We start from the raw sequence: 12,656 nt of genomic DNA on the forward strand, positions 1-12,656 counted from the left end.
GAGAACAGTCAAAATCAAAATCAAACCAAGTCAATTCATATATCAGAAAGCAGAACCAAATTGAGGTCGATCAACATCAGTGAGAATTGCAGCTGTGGTTAAGCGAACCATCCGATCGTGGTCGTTACCGGTGCCACCCCGTCTAGCCTCTGTGTCGGTGGCACATAAAAGCACCATCCGTTCGTGTCCATTGCCAGCCTCGTCTGGCCCCCGTGCCGGTGACACGTAAAAGCACCATCCGTTCGTGGCCGTTTGCCAGCTCTGTCTGGCCCCGTGTCGGTGGCACCTGAAAGCACCATCCGTTCGTGTCCGTTGCCAGCCTCGTCTGGCCCCCGTGCCGGTGGCACGTAAAAGAACCATCCGTTCGTGGCCATTTGCCAGCTCTGTCTGGCCCCGTGTCGGTGGCACGTGAAAGCACCATCCGTTCGTGTCCGTTGCCAGCCTCATCTGGCCCCCGTGCCGGTGACACGTAAAAGCACCATCCGTTCGTGGCCATTTGCCAGCTCTGTCTGGCCCCCGTGTCAGTGGCACATAAAAGCACCATCTGTTTGTGTCCGTTGCCAGCCTCGCCTGGCCCCCGTGCCGGTGACACGTAAAAGCACCATCCGTTCGTGGCTGTTTGCCAGCTCTGTCTGGCACCTGTGCGGGTGGCACGTAAAAAGCACCCACTACACTCACAGAGTGGTTGGTGTTAGGAAGGGCATCCAGCCATAGAAACACTGCCAGATCTGACTGGGCCTGATGAAGCCTTCCAGCTTCACAGACCCCAGTTGAACCGTCCAACCCATACTAGCATGGAAAACGGACGCTAAATGATGATGATGATGATGATGATATATATATATGTATATGTATATATATATATAACTGCTCTCTCTCTCTCTCTCTTTCTCTCTCTCTCTCTCTCTCTCTCTCACACACACACACACACACACAGAGCAAATCATTAAATGATCAATTTGCATTTATATTTCTTACTTTAATATTTATAATTACCTTTACACAATAAGTGTAATTACTTTTTCCTGCACATTTAAGAAAATTTTCTTTAATACAGTTTTATTATAATCCACTCAATTCAATGCAACTTTCAAATATAAAAGAAAGGTTCCCTGCCTTTATAAACAATGGATATACAGAAAATATAGCTGAGTTTCTGGGCATAGTAATAGATATAAACCAGAACATCATATCTACTAAATTTAGAGAGAAACAACCATGAAATAAAGTCATTGAACTGCTCAGATGGACTCACTTTAAGTAGAAGATGGTGTCCATTACTTTGCTGGCTTAATTAGTGTTGAATGCGGTTTCTGTGGAGATATAGTGACTTGTGTAAGAAAGAATCAAAGAAGTGCAGAAAGCTTTTGTCTCTGTTCATAACAAAGACTCTCTCCATGCAAAAGATAGCCTTTATGAAACGTGTGTGAGGTATGATGATGTGTGATAGTGAGATATGGATACTGAATAGGATAGGTTTTGTTGAGGTTGGAGAGAAGTGGTGATGTATGATCCATTGTATGTGTGACATTAACCTGCAAAAGAAAGCTGTTATATTCATGAATTAAAAGAGCAGCCAGGTATTAAAAATCTTTGCTAATCTGTTCAGGAGAGATAATTTCCTTGCTATGGTTATGATGGTGATAATGATAATGACGTTGATAATGATATCCAATGGCATAGGCAAAAGGCAGCAAATTGACAGAATTATTAGGGAATCAGAGAAAATCCCAGTAGAACCTAATTCACTCCCTTACTTTATAGGCACTGATGTGGTTGTATGGTAGGAAGCTTGCTTCCCAGCCACATGGTTCTAGGTTCAGTCCCACTTTGTGGCATCTTGAGCAAGTGTCTTGAGAGTAGATTTGGTAGATGGAAACTGAAAGAAGCCTGTTGTTAGTGTGTGTGTGTATTTGTATGTGTCTTTGTGTCTGCATTTGCCCCACCACTCCCAGTTTGGCAACTAGTGTTGGTGTGTTTACATCCCAATAACTTAGTGGTTCAGCAAAAAGAGTCTAGTTGAATAAGTACCAGGTTTAAAATAAAAATAAGAACTGGTTTCGATTAATTTTACTAAAATTCTTCAAGGTAGTGCCCCAGCATGGTCGCAGTGTGATGACTGAAACAAGTAAAAGAAATAAAAGAAATAGTAGAAATGCCTTGGCAATGTTTCTTTTGGCCCTCATACACTGAGTTCACTTCAACAACCCTTTTATTCTCTTTGCCTTTTATTCATTCTTGATTGATAAATAATGTACAGGGTGTCCCAAAAGTCACTAATGGGTTTCAATTTTTTATAACTTCCTTAACTTTACAAATAAATGCATGAAAATTTGATACACTATAAAGAACATAATGGAAATTAATATGCCTAAGTCAAATTTTGCAACACCACTACATCACATATGAAAAATGACATTGCTTAAATGGCAGCCATTTTCGTCTTTGCATACCCGTGCTCTTTCCAAAACTTGCACCATACACCCTCAAGAGTTTCAGACCCCACTTCTCTGATTTATCTATTGATGTTCTTCTTCAGTTGCACCAGGGTCTCTGCTTTGTTGGTGTAAACCTTCTCTTTCAGGTATCCCTACAATAAAAAACCCAGGCTAGTCAAGTCTGGGGAACGTGAAGGCCATTCAGAGTAGACCTCACCCATGGTTCCAGCAAGGTGGGGCAAATGTTCACATTGCAAGAGAAGCAAAGCAGTTGCTATGGCAGTGTTTTGGAGACAGAATAATCTCCCGCTATGACAATGTCAACTGGCCTTCAGGTTCCCCAGACCTGATTAGCCTGGATTTTTTATTGTGGGGATGCCTGAAAAAGAGAGTTTATGTCAACAAACCAGAGGTCCTGGTGCAATTGAAGAACATCAATAGAGAAATCAGAGAAGTGGGGTCTGAAACTCTTGAGGGTGTTATGGTGCAAATTTGGGAAAGAGCACGGGTGTGCGAAGCTAAAAATGGCTGCCAATTAGGCGATGTCATTTTTCATATGTGATGTAGTGGTGTTGCAAAATCTGACTTGTGCATATTAATTTCCATTGTGTTCTTTATATTGTATCAAAATTTCATGCATTTATTTGTAAAGTTAAGGAAATTATTAAAAATTGAAACCCATTTGTGACTTTTGGGACATCCTGTATAATATACCAGTTCAGGGTGGTATATTGTTGGAAATGTTAGACCATTGGATAGGAGGTCTTGTAGTATCTGCTCCAGTTTTGTGCATTCTGATTTCAAATCCCTTTTCCTGTCAAAGAAAACAGGTCCCTTGGGAACTACTGGAAAAAATGATGAATGAATTGGAATATTCCTTAAGTAAGTTTTCAAGTATTCACCATACCACCACTCTCAATGGCAGCACACCATCTGGTAGGAGAAAATGTAAGATGAATTTAATTCTTTAGCATTTAAGCTGGCCATAACCCAGCCTGATATTCTACCTGTTTTATGTTAAAACTGACCTGATTCAGCTCCATGCACTTGCCCTACAATGTCATTCTAAAAATATACAGGCGCAGGAGTGGCTGTGTGGTAAGTAGCTTGCTAACCAACCACATGGTTCCGGGTTCAGTCCCACTGCATGGCATCTTGGTCAAGTGTCTTCTGCTATAGCCCCGGGCTGACCAATGCCTTGTGAGTGGATTTGGTTGATGGAAACTGAAAGAAGCCTGTCATATATATGTATATATATATATGTATGTGTGTATGTGTTTGTCCCCCTAGCATTGCTTGACAACGGATGCTGGTGTGTTTACGTCCCCGTCACTTAGCGGTTCGGCAAAAGAGACCGATAGAATAAGTACTGGGCTTACAAAGAATAAGTCCTGGGGTTGATTTGCTCGACTAAAGGCTTGCTCCAGCATGGCCGCAGTCAAATGACTGAAACAAGTAAAAGAGTAAAAAAGAGTAAAACACACCATGGAAATTTTGAAGCTACAAAATAATGTGTGATTAATTCAAAACAATGTGAATAAATAAGCATTATATTTGACGAAGAAATCTAAATGCTAAAGGGTTAAAGCTGTATGCAGTCTCTCTCTCTCTCTCTTTGTGTCTGTCCATCTGTCAGTTGACCTCTCATATTTTTCTCCCACACACACTTTCTCTCACTCTGTCTCTCTTACATATATACACACACTCACAGACACACACAAACGCACATGTACACTTCCATTTCTCTCCTTTGCATTTAAATCCTTCTTGAAGTTGACATTGACATTCTCCCTTCTAAAGTTAATAAAATAAGTATCATTTATCTATTAGGATTGATTCAAGTGGAATATGCCTTCAAATGTGTGGCCTTGTGCCAAAATTAATAAATTAGTATTTTCATGTTTTAAGTGAAAATTAGTTTTACACTTTAAGGCTGCAACTTATTCAAATATTTTCATGTTAACAATTCTAGTTGTTACTTTCATTAAAAGTTAAGCCCATCTAATCTGGCATAATGTAGTTGAAGGAATATTGCCAGAAATACACCAATGTCTCATTGAAATGTAAAGTAAGTGTCTGGAATAAAATAACTGGACCTCTCTCAATACATCGTTAATGAAATAACTCTCGTTTTTTAAGATGCTATATTGTCATTGCTATTAAACCCCAAGTAATCCCTTATCAGATAGGGCTATGATCAAAGACATTCAAGCCATGTCCAATCAGTTTTTTTTTTATCCAGGCATAGTGTAGCTGGACTACATAATCCAATGTATTTCTCTTTAGGACAGCAACTTGTAGTTTGAAGGAAATTTGGCTGCAATTTCAAGTAGGTTATGTATAGAGGTTCCCTTATTAGTTTGACTTTCAAATTACTATTTATATCTCATATCATTTTACATTGGAAAATCTTCACAATTTATTCAGAAATATTTATTTTTAATGTAACCAATGTAAGCCAAAGTTGAGTACTATAGACATGTGTTGCATTAACAAATCTCTCAGCCTGTCTCAAAATGAAAAATTTTAAATAAATACATAACACCTCAGTTTGTTGATGGATCAAAAATGTAGATCCTAACAGCATAGAAGGTGAGGAAACTAACAGCAAATGAATGTTATATTTTACTATTTGTGTAAGCTGAAGAAGAAAAAAATTAAGAAAAAAATACCAAATAATGAGTTCATTGTGTTATTTTATTCATTGTTTTTTGGGGTTTTTTTTCAGGTCTGTTCAGTTTATATATCATTTCCAGCTTAGTAGTTATTCTTGAAATGGTTATACATTTATACTCCAACATTATATATTCTTTCAGTACTGCTGATTTGCACCTGGTATGATTTTAAGCAGCTTCCAATTGTAGGACTCTGGTTTAGAAATTCAAAGGTTTTGAGAAGTATGGAATCACCTCTTAACTGTTATTGTTTCCTGGTCTACTCTGACCCAGAGTAATAGCACTTGTCTTGGTTCAATTATAGGTTAATTTGCAAGTCAGTCAGGCAGATGGAGCTCATTAGCCAGGTAGGACAGACTATCCAGAGGAAGGAAAACCCAGATTCCAAACTGCTGCTGCCTTGCAGCCATATGCAGTCATGGGAATAATTTTGAGAGTAAACCCTAAGAAAAATTGTGGGTTGGAGCCCTGGGGCAGTTTAACATTGTCTTCAACCTCATTCTGACAACTCCTGAAATGGCTTTAGTACCAAATTATATTGTCATGCTGTTTCTTTGGATGGTGGAGAGGGGGCATACTTCATATGCAGCAACCTGTCCTCCATACCATACTATCTAGGCTTGGATCCTATTGAACATCCTATACCAGAAAGAAAACTGACCAGATCCAACCCCTCCCACCTGCCCTACAATGTCATTCTAAAAATATACAAATGCACCATTGAAAGCTTGAAAACACTTGCTTTACATTAGCCAGGAGGGACAAATTATCTAGAGGAAGGGAAACCCAAATTCCAAACTGCTGCTGCCTTGAAGCCATATATAGCCATGGGAATGGCTTTGTGAGTAAACCCTGAAGAAAAATCAGGGCATACAACCAGGACCTTTATCCATGGTCACTAGCAACAGATGGAGACCAGAAATATTAAAAAAAGAAAAACAAATAAAATTTTTTTAAAATTCTATCTATGATGTGAGATAGGTCTCTGTTGGAATTTCTAGTTATGACCATAAAATCATGGTTTCAATTCCCAAGCTGGACAGTGCATTGTATTCTTGAGCAAGACACTTAATTTCCTGTTGCTGCTCTGCTCCATTCCACTCAGCTGTAAATATGTTCCTGCAATAGCTAGGAAGTTAACTCTGCAATTGACCAGCATCCTGTTCAGGAGTGAGTATTATAATCTCACTTATATATATATGTCAGGGAAACTGGATTAAGTTCTGCCCTAATGAGTCATATGGCTCATGGCAAGTCAAAGATCAACTGAATTAGTGCAAAAGTGTGTGTCATATGACTGAAACTTTAAGATAATGATATAATCCAATGGGCCTTCATACAGTTTGTATTTACACTGTTTCATTCACAGAGCTTGGGTTGACCTAAGGCTGTTGTAAAATATACTTGCCCAAGATGCCACATTGTGAAATTGAGCCAATGACATGGTGACTATGAAACAAACTTCTTGGACATTTGGCAATATTGCATGGCCGTAGCCAGCACCGCCCTGACTGGCCTCCGTGCCGGTGGCACGTAAAAAGCACCATCTGATCGTGGCCATTGCCAGCTTCGTCTGGTCTCTGTGCCGGTGGCACGTAAAAAGCACCATCCGATCGTGGCCGCTTGCCAGCCTTGTCTGGCACCTGTGCTGGTGGCACGTAAAAAGCACCCACTACACTCACAGAGTGGTTGGCGTTAGGAAGGGCATCCAGCTGTAGAAACACTACCAGATCAGACTGGGCCTAGTGCAGCCTTCTGGCTTCCCAGACCCCAGTTGAACTGTTGAACCCATGCTAGCATGGAAAGCGGACGTTAAACGATGATGATGATGATGATTCGCCTGACTGGCACACATGCCGGGGGCATATCAGATGTACCATTTGAGTGGGGCTGATGCCAATGCTGCCTAACTGGCACCCATGCTGGTGACACATGAAAAGCACCTACTACACTCTCAGAGTGGTTGACATTAGGAAGAGCATCCAGCAGTAGAAACCTCGCCAAGTCAGATTGGAGCCTGGTGCAGCATCCTAGCGTACCAGTTCTCAGTGAAATCGTTCAACCCATGCCAGCATGGAAAGCAGTCCTTAAATGACAATGATGGTGATGATGATGATGACAGAATCACTAGCATGCTGGGAAAAATGCTTAGCGACATTTCATCCATCTTTTATACTCTGAGATCAAATCCTGCCAAGGTGGACTTTGCTTTCATAATTTGCGGCCCAATAAAATAAATACCAAAGTAGTACTGGAGTTGATTGATTTGACTAACCCTCTCCAGAATTTATGGCTTTGTGCCAATGTATGTAATCATAATTACTATTGTCAGAATAATTATATATTAAATCTTAAATATAGATTCCTCCCCACCTCAGTATTGAGGAGGGGATAGAACTGATTGAACCAAACTTTAATTGAATAATTTCTTCTACATGATTGGGCTATAGGGAGATGAAATGTAAAGTCAATCAGACTTGATAAAATAAGCAAGGGAATGCCTTCCTCTCTTCTTCTTCTTCTTCTTCTTCTTCTTCTTCTTCTTCTTCTTCTTCTTCTTCTTCTTCTTCTTCTTCTCACAAATAGTTTTGTTGATGAAAGTGTAAGATAAAAATAATAAAATGTAGGTTTAGTGTGTTCAATAAAAACATAGAGAAAGATGTGTTAAATATCAAAATACAAATGAATTCCACTTAGAATGAATTTCTTATGAAAGGTTTGTCATTTGAAGGTTTTCTTTTATAAGCAAAGAATGAAATTCAAATGTGTTATTAACATCATAAGGATTCATAAATTTTCAAGAGAAAGTGAAATAATTCTTTTTTGGAACAGTTGATCTTGAAGCATATAAAGCTATAAATAACAGCATATAAATATTAGGTTAAAAAACCCTTTGGATAGAAAATGTTGAAAGCTGCCTGTGGGACTTGAACCCACATCTGTAGACATGACAGAATTATTTCATGTTCTCTTGTAAGTTTGTAAATTCTTTTGATTTAAACAATATACAATCTTTACAGGTAAAGATAAAGTTTCAAAAAATGAAGATAGAAGTTTGAAGGATTGCTTTGGTTCAATGGTAGAATGCTTCACATATTTACAGAAGATGTGGTTTCAAGTCCCATTGGGAGCTTTAAACTTTTTCTATTCAAAAAGGTTTTTCAACCCATTATTAACATGCTATTATTTATAGCTTTAAGTACTTTGAGATCCATTGTTCCAAAAACAAACAAATAAATATATTTTTAACATTTGAAGCTCAGATTTCAATTTTTTTTTTATTGAATTTTAATCTAAAATTCAAATTTAAATTTTACTACAAAAACTGTTTTTGGATTTAATTCTTCTTTATGACTTCAGTTGGTTAGAAAATACTAATTTTTACCTGTTATCAGTTCAAATTCAGTTTTGAATCACTGATTTTATTTACTGTAAGGTTATTTAGTTGGTTGATTGGTAGCATCAGTAGAGCATCAGACAACTGTTTTGAGGTAGGTGACCTGACTCTTTGTGTTCTGAGTATAAATTTCACTAAGGCCAACTTTGTTTTTCATCCTTTTGGGATCAGTATGTAATGCAATACTAGAATGATTCTTCTCACTGTCATTCACTTTCAGTCTCTCAGAATCAGCTACGTTGCACTGTGAGTGGGGTATAGGTGAACCATTCGCTGTGCCCCTTCATTTCATGAAATCAAAGAAAGTTGAGTGAGGAGCTAGCAACTTCTCCTCAACTAGCATGCTGTAAATGCTATCCAGAAGATGCAGGGGAAACAGCAGGTATAAAGGAACCAATGTGATAAACATCACAGAACAAGTAAAATAAAAAAAAAATGAAAGCAAACAAAAAACCCCAAAAGCAAAACCAAAAGCAAACAAGAAACAAACATTATTTACCATTTGAGTTTTATCTGTTCATCATAAAACAGTAATTTTTCAAGCATTTGCATTTTTGTGGTATTTCAACCATGATTTCATTATAGATGTAGTGGACAAATTTTTAATAATGTTTATTTTTATTTTTATTGACTTCCAACTTTAGGATTCATAGATTTCAGTGAATATGATAGAGTAATGTTCATGATTTTCTGAAGATCATTAAATTACTTCATCAGCACCCATTAATCTAGTATTTTATTTTCCTATACTGATGACAAAATATTCATCATATTTGAATAATTACCTAATTCCTTTTCCTGGTGCACCACATTATTATCTACTGACCATATCAAAAATAAAAGAAAATAGCAATCTTTGACTAACTTCCCAGATTTTAAGAATGATTTCATCATGATCGTCATCATTTAACGTCCATTTCCATGCTGGCATGGGTTGGACTATTTGACTGAGGGCTGGAAAGCCAGCAGCTGTACCAGGCACCAAAACTGATCTGGCAATATTTCTACAGCTGGATGCTCTTCCTAACGTCAACCACTCTGAGAGTGTAGTAAGTGCTTTTTATGTTCCACCAGCACAGGAGTCAGTCAAGCAGGCCTGGCATTGACCACATTCAGATGGTACTTTTTATGTGCCACTGGCACAGGAGCCATTCAGGGGGCACTAGCATCAACCACTTTTGCATGGTGCATTTTATGTGTCACCGGCAAGGGGGCCAGTCAGGGGTACTGACCACAGCTACAATTTTGGTTATACTTGATTCAACAGGTCTTTCTAAGCATATCATATCGCTCAATGCATGAAGGGTACTTTTAAATGGACCAGACATGCAACACTGGCATCGGACATGGCTGCAATCTCACTTCATTTGATGGGTCTTCTCAATCACAGCATATCTCCAAAGGTCTTGGTCTCCTGTCATTGCCTCTGTGAAGCCCAATGTTCAAAGGTCATGCTTCACCTCATCCCATGTCTTCCTGGGTCTACCTCTTCCATAAATTCTTTCCACAGTTAGAGTGTGGCACTTCCTCACACAGCTGTTCTAAAAAAAAAAAATATAATAATAATTATGCAGCAGAATCACTTAAAAACATTCTTAAGAATTCTATCAGCATCTCAAATAGTTTGTTGAAAAATGCTAATTGCTGGTACTGAATATTTACTGCAAAGAATTTGCAATAATTACATTTAGCTGCTTAACATAGACTTTTACATTAAAGCTACTTTTCTTTTTTACATTTTTGCTTATTTCTTAGTTGTACCAATACTGTAGCATGGACTGCAACCATGCTACAGTATGGGCTTGAAAGATTTCGTTGAAAATATTGAGCTCAGTATTTATTTTACTGAGTCTATGAAAAGAACCTTTGAAAGCATCCTCCAAAAGGGATATACCCATCTTGTCTCTTTCAACAGCAAGAAAACAGAAACGCTATCCATATCAAGAAAATATTGCATCACACTCATCTTAATAATCAACATTACTCAACTAAAGCTTTCAAAATCACTTCAGTCATAGGGTCTCACTATCACGGAGGAAGTTGCTAGTAAAAACACATCTCTAACATAGCTAGGGCTGTATTCTAATGACTGGCCTTCTCTTCAGAGGATACTTCAACCCATATCTATTGTTGATACTTTACAAGGCTTAAATGAGTCTCACAATGGGGATTTTCTCTCATGTCTGGGATGGTACTGCTGTTGCACACTTAGATTGCATAATCAAGGATAGAGCTACTCAAATTTTTGACATAAAGACACTCACAAACATACTCCAATTTCTGGCTCATGGGTGCACTATCTTCTCTCTCAGTCATTACTTTTGCTACAATAATGGCATCTGTTTCTAGGTTCTGAATTGGAAATTATGGAAGAAGAGCTTTAATTCATATGGAGCAGCAGCCTGGACATTTACAAAAATACTGGATCTAAGCTTGATGGAACTACACTTGAATGTTAGGAGCAGTCTTAAATATATCTTGGAAATCTCATCCACCAAGAAATAGCTATATGAAGATCTGCTGTTTCCATTAATACAAGAGAAAGGCACTTGTGCTTTGCAGGACATTGCTGGCAAGTAAAATAAGAGCTGGCAAGGAACCTACTGCTATGGATGCCAAAGCATGACTGTACTTGAGCAGGTCATCTGAACACAGCATATGTAGATCAACTCACAGAGTCATTGGGTGCCTCCCCAAGGACCCCACTCCTGCCATCCTCAACTAATGCAACACCTAGATGGAAGGTATTCTTGGGTTAAAAGTGTCCAAGCAAGTTCAACAAGATGATGATGAATACAGAGCAGATGGTGTTCATTATTTTCCTCTATTCTTTTTCATGCTGTAGTCTTTGGAAGGTGGCTGAACTGTGACACAACCTACAAGAGACTTTAGTTGATTATATTGATTTCATGCTTTGTCGGTAATTCTTCTATCAACCTAGTAACAAGAAAAAAACAAAAACAAAATGACTAAGTCTAAGTTGGCATAAAATGATATAATTAGGACTAAGTATCACTTGTGTTCAGCCATCTCTTTTTAATATGCACATAGCATGGAGAACGGACGTTAAACGATGATGATGATATATATATATATATATATATATATATATAAATACAGGGTGCAGTGAATAAACTGTCAGCTAAATTATGCAAAAGTGAAAATAACACTCAAAACAGCTAATCATAAAATCTCAAGAAAAGATAAAGTAGTAACATATACTAAACAGTAAAGTGAGTAGCCACATCAAAGTGGCAGTTGAATGTTACTACTAGTTTAACCCTAGGCAGATTCTCCACCAGTAGGTTTTCAGTGCAATGCTCTGCACCCTTTATATACAATACGTCATTAGCAGGGGGAATGAACCCCTACTGCCTCTAGCAGCTAACAGGATCATGGTACTGGCCCAGTTTTGAGCTATTTTGCTCATCCTCAGCCATGTGCACCTGATGTCTTATTTTAACAGATACTAGGTCTGATCAATAAGTATCCAGACTGTTGCCATAGTAACAAAGCTAAAGCATGTAGAGTGAAGCCATTTGGCAAAGAGTGACTTTAAACTCTGCTGTGCATGCACACTAAGTTTTAGTATTCTAGCTTATTTCTGCTGTTTACAGTAGTGCTTGGAAGGAAGGTGTGTAGTATGTGATCATCACATTGACCATGACAGAGAAAGTTGTCATGGCGGTACCTGCTCAGTGGCCTACACAAAGTTGCACAAAGTGTATGGAGTATAGTGTATGAGCTGCACATAAGTGTACAAGTGGTTCAGACATTTCCAAGACAGCCGAAAAAATGTCAATACTGACAAATCTTCTGGATGACCGGGAAGCAGCAGGACGGAGAAAAACATTGCAGATGTGCATGCAACTGTGAATGGAAATCATCGAATCACCAACTGTAAGTTATCAGAGGATGTACAGATTAGTTACAGTTCTGCTCAGTCCATTATCAGGGCAGCGCTACCTCCTCCAGGCACTTGATGTAGACCTTTGTGTTGAGACTGAGGCCATGTGGGAAAATGAATGGGGGCCTAACATTGCCATCACTAGTGATCACTCCAAACATCATGATGTTGACTAGATGTTTGATTTTTATCACTCTCCTCAGATTGCACTGTCCTCAGATTGGTACACAAACACTCTG

General features: G+C 38.5%; 1 long non-coding RNA gene across 1 annotated transcript in view; it reads right to left on the reverse strand.

Annotated features, from left to right (window-relative positions):
• LOC118762968 overlaps positions 1-11,690 on the reverse strand; it is a 17,909-nt gene extending 6,219 nt beyond the window's left edge. The window contains exons 1-2 of the long non-coding RNA XR_004998721.1: positions 11,681-11,690; positions 9,545-9,548 (exon numbers count right to left, since the gene is read on the reverse strand). This is a non-coding gene — a long non-coding RNA (uncharacterized LOC118762968). The remainder of the gene's footprint in view (positions 1-9,544; positions 9,549-11,680) is intronic.
• Between the last annotated feature and the right edge of the window lie 966 nt (positions 11,691-12,656).

Source organism: Octopus sinensis, linkage group LG4 (genome assembly GCF_006345805.1).
Source record: "Octopus sinensis linkage group LG4, ASM634580v1, whole genome shotgun sequence".
Taxonomy (NCBI): Eukaryota; Metazoa; Mollusca; class Cephalopoda; order Octopoda; family Octopodidae; genus Octopus; species Octopus sinensis.